Source organism: Vombatus ursinus, unplaced genomic scaffold (genome assembly GCF_900497805.2).
Source record: "Vombatus ursinus unplaced genomic scaffold, bare-nosed wombat genome assembly UNPS02014832.1, whole genome shotgun sequence".
Classification (NCBI taxonomy): Eukaryota; Metazoa; Chordata; class Mammalia; order Diprotodontia; family Vombatidae; genus Vombatus; species Vombatus ursinus.
In genome coordinates, this window is record NW_020954610.1 from 66,460,449 (window position 1) to 66,466,448 (window position 6,000).

The 6,000-nt window shown below is 34.2% G+C and overlaps 1 protein-coding gene across 4 annotated transcripts in view; it reads left to right on the forward strand.

The window, feature by feature from the left end:
- The window catches only part of LOC114026050 (kinesin-like protein KIF27), a 107,548-nt gene that overhangs the window by 58,077 nt on the left and 43,471 nt on the right, over window positions 1–6,000 (forward strand). The window lies entirely within an intron of this gene.

Genomic DNA, 6,000 nt, shown 5'->3' on the forward strand with positions numbered 1-6,000 from the left:
TGCTATCTGACAAAGCAAAAACAAACATTCAAAAAATAAGTGGGCAGTAAGGAAACTACATTATGCTGAAAGGAACCATAGACAACAAAACCAAAATCAATTATAAATTTATACACTTCAAATGTCTTGGCATCCAAACTTATAAAGGAAATGTCTGAGCTACAAGGAGACATAGATAGGAACACAATAGTGACAGAAGATTTAAATATCCTTCTCAGTTTTGGATGAGTCTAACATAAACAAAAGGGAAACATGGAACTGAACAAATTGTTGGAGAAACTAGTGTTAAAAGGCTTATGACATCTTCTAAATGGGATGGCAAAAGAATATACATAATTCTTAGGACTACATGGAACTTTTACAAAACATGACTATGTATTAACGTACAGAGATAAACAAATAGTAAAAAGGTAGAAAAAGTCAGTGTAGACTTTTCAGACTATAACTCAATAAAAATGGTAATTAAGGGACCACAAGCAAAAGACAGACCTAAATGGAGACTTCACAATGAAATCCTAAATAATGAGTGGGTCAAAGAACAAACCATAGAAACAGTAGTAATGTAAAATAAAATTATAATGATGAAGCTGTGCCAAAATTTCCAGAAGGTAGCTAAAACTGTCTTCGGGGGGAAATCATATCCTTACAAACATACATTAACAAAATTGAAAAAGATTAATGAAGTACATATCCATAAAAAATTAGAAAGCTAAGAAGTAAACAAATCTACAATATGCACAGAAGAGGAGATATTAAAAATTAGAGGAGAAATAGATAAATTGGAAACAAAGACTCAGAAATGATAAATAAAACTAAAACTGGTTCTTTGAAAAGACTAATAAAATTGATGAACCTTTAATCTGATTAAAACGAAAAGGGGAGAAAAATCAAATCAATAAAATAACAAATGAGTAAGTAAATACCAAATGAAATCACAACAAAACCAGAAGAAATTTTTTAAAAAATAATACATTATACACTATTTGTATGTTAACAAAACTGAAAACAGAAGAAACAAAGAAATATCTTCAAAAATATAAATTAGCCAGACTATTAGAAGACCAGATAGACATTTTAAATAACCCAATCTCAGAAAAGGAAATAGATCTAGTTTTAAAGAAATTGCCAAAAGAAAAAAACTCCTGATCTGGTTATAGTCACAAGAGATTTCTAACAGATTTTAAAGGCATTTAGTACCCATGCTTTGCAAATCATTCTCAAAAATTGAGAAAGACAGCACCCTACTAGAATACTTTTATGAGAAAAAGTTCTAATTCCTAAACCAAGGAAAGATAAAATACAATAGGAAAACTATAGGCTAATATCATTAATGAACATGTACTCAAATTTTTTTTTTTTAAATTCTGTCAGACTACAGCAGTTTATCCAAGAAGTTATGACAAAGTGGGATTCATACCAGGGATGTGAAGATGCTTCAGTTCAACATTAGAAAAACAATCAACATAATTAATCATATTAAAACCCCAAACATCCCAAACTACTTGATCATCTCAATAGATGCAGAAAAAGCTGCATATAGGGACCTTTTTTAATATCATTAAAAGCATCTGTCTTTAACCAAAAGCAAGCATTATGTGCAATGGAAATGCACTAAAAACCTTTCTCATAGATACAGTAGTGAGGCAAGGATTCCCATTGTTCCCACTGTTATTGACGCAATTCTGAAAATGCTAACAACAGCAGTTAAGACAGAAGGAAATTACAGGCATAAAGATAGCCAAGGAGGAGATAAAACTGTCCCTATTTCCTAATAATATTATAGTATACTTGAAAAATCCTAGGAAATCAGCAAAGATACTAATTGAGATTATTAAGCTGCAGTAGAGTTGTAGGCTACAAAATAAACCCTCAAAAATCAACATTTCTATAATAATGACAAAATGCAAAAAGCAGTAATACAAAGAGAAATAAATCTCATTCCAAATAACTACAAAATGCATAAAATATCCAAGGATAGACCTGCCAAAGCACACCAAAGTCTTGAATAGATTGAATTACAAGTCAAGTCAAATCAATAAGCATTTATTAGGCAACTACTATGGAACAGGGAGGGCAGCGAGGTGGCACAGTGAGTGCTGGTCCTGGAGTCAGTAAGACTCATCTATCTTTCTGAGTTCAAATCTGGCCTCAGATACTGTGTGACCCTGGGCACGTTACTTAATCCTGTTTACCTTAGTTTCCTTATCTGTAAAGTGAGCTAGAGAAGGAAATGGCAAACCACTCCAGTTTTTTTGTCAAGAAAACCCCAAATACAGTCATAAAGAGTTAGACACAACTGAAAAATGACTGAACAACAACATGGGACAGGCACCTAAGTGCTAGGGATAAAAAGAAAGGTAAAACAAAAGAAAACAAAACGGAAACCATAAAACCAGTCCCTGCTCTCAAAGGACTCACAGTCTAATGGAGGAGACAACATGCAAACAACTATGTACAAACGATCTATGAGGACAAATTGGAAATAGTGAACGAGGGAAGGCCCTAGCATAAATGATAGTTTCACAGCTGAATCCTTTGCCCGTGTACATGTCTCACATCTGCATACATATTACAGTGTCACAGAAGACCCTTGACCATCAAAAGTCCTGGGTAATCAGTTGGGATTCTTGACACTTTTGTGTGTCCACTGTCTTTTCATCATAGTTGGAAGCATAGCTGCTGGCCCATATCCTGGGACTAGGACCAGCTTGTGTAAATGCTATTTGAAATGGATTCACAGAGGTTTTAAGGGTTGGAAAGGACTTCAGAAATTGTTTAACCAGTCACCTCCCCTTGCCCACAATAAAGTCCTCTATAATACACCTGGCAAGTGATCATCTCCTGCTTGGAAACTGATAATTCAACCTATAATTAAAGGAAATGAATGCTCCAACTCCTGAGGCAGCCCAGTCTACATTGGGACAGCTGTAGATATAGGTAGTTTGTCCTTAAATCAAGTCTAAATTAGCTATTTTGTAACTTCTGTCTATTGTTTGTAGTAACACCTTTTGGGCAAAGCAGAGCAAGTCTAATCCATCTTCTACGTGACAGACTCTTAGAATCCTTTAAGACAATTGTCAAATACCTTTTATGTCTTCTTTTCCCAGGCTAACCATCCCTAGATCCTTAAACTTATACTTAATATATGTCATGAGCTCAATATTCTTCACTATTTTGGTGGATATCTTCTGGAAGCTTTCCAGCTTATCAATGGCCTTCCTAAAATGTGTTGTCCAGAAATGAACACAATAATCTGGATTCAGTATGATCAGGTCCTACAGGAATAAGCTTATTCTTAGAAGCTGGGCATCTCTTAATGCAGCCATAAGGCTGAATTAGCTTTCTTGACTACCATGTCACATTGGTGACATAAAGCTTGTATTCCACTCAAAACATCAATATTTTTTTTTGAAGATTCATTTTTAATATAGTGGACCAACCCAAACAGAACATTTCTATATACAAAATAGAACAGAAAAAGAGGATTGCATGTGATAATGCATCTCTTTTATGCATTGCTTGCTTTTAAGATTAATATTATGCATTATACATACATATATATAAAACTTTTTTCCCAACTTATTACTTTCAAAACTGTCCTGCTTATCTGTTTCCCCCTCTGAACTTATGCTCCCTTTTAGACGTTTTTAAGAAGCTTCAATGAATGAATCTTCTTTTTTTCTTTCCTTTCTTCTTCCCTTCCTTCCTTCCTTCCTTCCTTTTCTACCTATTTTTCTTCCCTAAGGTACACTGGGTTATTAAGTTTCACTGTTTCTGGTTATCCCTTGTCTAATCTATTTCATGTATCTCTCTGTTTTCTAACCAGTACTGGATGGTTTTGATGACTGCTGCTTTATCATATAATTTGAGTTATGGAAGTGCTCTTCCCTCTCTGTCCTTACTTTTTTTCCCTTGTTATTCTAGATCTTTTGTCTTTCCAAATAAATTTTGTTATATTTTTTATCAAGTTCTATATAAAATATCCGCTTAGTAATCTGATTGGTAAGGCATTAAAAGTGTAAATTAACTTTGGTAGTCTTGCCATTTGTGTTATATTGGCAAGGCATTGCTATGAGCATTGAATATTCCTCCAGCTATTTAAATTGTATCTTACTTCTTTAAGGAGGAAAGAAAGGGAGAAAAGGAAGGAAGGAAGGAAGGAAGGGAAGGAGAAAGGAAAGAAAGAAAGAAGATTCATTCATTGAAGCTTCTTAAAAACGTCTAAGAGGGAGCATAAGTTCAGAGGGGGAAACAGATAAGCAGGACAGTTTTGAAAGTAATAAATTGGGAAAAAAATGTTATAATGTAGCAACAACCCTTCAAACCCTCCTTATACCTACCCCTAATTATCTCATCATCTCTGCCATAAAACCTATTTAAATTCTTGTTATCACCTACCAAAGCAAACCCAAACACAACATGTTAGAATGAAGGTGTGGTGGTTGTGAATGTACATCATAGATGGTGACTATTTTCTAAACCAAAAATTAGGACATATAAACTTATAAATGATATTCCTCTTATGAAGTCCCATTAAATGTATTCCTAATTTTCTTGAAATATGGACTGTCTCTCCAAAATTTATAGTATGGTCATCAGTCTTATGAAACCTCCTACTTTTTCTCTGCTGGGTTCAGAGCACTTGTTCTTCCTTGCCAATTCACTACAGAAAGACTGTGGAACAGCTGTTTCATCTTTTGATCTTTTAAATCCTAAGAGAGTGATATTTGTAAGAACACCATTCTGCTGAAACCAGCGTGGCATTCTTTTTAACTAAGCAAATGGGCTTTTATCTCAAACTGCATAGTGTCATATCAAGCTAGCTCCAGTTCTGGCTCTAGGAGTTGTAATGTGAATCAGGTCAATGACAGTCACCTCATTTATTCAAAGGTTGATTTATACAAATGGTGGGTTTTCTGCATCTTTAGTCTTTTCTTGTCTTTCATGTTTTATGTTTTTTGAATCTTTCACTCTGACAGGTGAAGAGAGAAGAGGTAAAACTCAAATTAATAGTTTTAGTTAAAGATTTGAGAGAAAAAAAGAGGTGGAAACTGGTGGGTAAAATGAAGTTTTAAAATTACCTTTACATTTTAATTTAATTATGTAGCCTATTTCCCATGAAGATAGTTACACATAATTTATCCAAAGTTTATTGTTGAATAGGTTGCAAAATAAAGGCAAATGAGTAATTGTGGTTAATATATTTTATATGTGAGTAGGCTTCTTTCTTTTTTTAAAGTAATTGTAGAAAACAAATCACTAGCACAGTTCTTGGTCTATGCCAGGAGCTTACTAAATAAATACTTGTATAAAAGGGATTTTGAGTTACTCTGTGGCTCTCTATTGCCATTGTAAAGACTTGGACATGTTAGCAAGTCTTAATTTTTTTTGGGGGGGGGGGTTAGGTAATGGGGTTACCTAACTTAAGTGACTTGCTCAGGGTCACACAGCTAGTAAGCGTCAAGTGTCTGAGGCCGGATTTGAACTCAGGTCCTCCTGACTCCAGGGCTGGTGCTCTATCCACTGCACCACCTAGCTGCCCCATAGTTTTGACTTTTTTTTTAAGCATAATGCTTTGGTGCATTGTTTTTATTTGTTTGAGAAAGAGGTACAATGTTTTATGTAAAGGACATTATATAATATGGCAAAGAGGAGAAGCTGTAAGGTATAGTGGTATGAGGATTGGCTTGGGAGTTTTAAGTTCAAATCCTAATTCTGTTTAAAAAATTTTCATTAACATCTTCTTTTGTCACTTGCATTTGCCAATATGTTCCTCTGAGAGCCATCCTTTATAATAAAGAATTAAAAATGGAACAAAAACTACCAGTAAAGCAAAACTAACCGACATTTATGAAGTGTTCTACACATGTTGTCCTTGTCCTTTGCAAAGGTGGGAAGGTGCATTTTTCAGGACCAAATCTGTATTTGTGTATTCAGTTTTCCTTTCTTTCTTTTTCTTTCTTTCTTTCTTTCTTTCTTTCTTTCTTTCTTTCTTTCTTT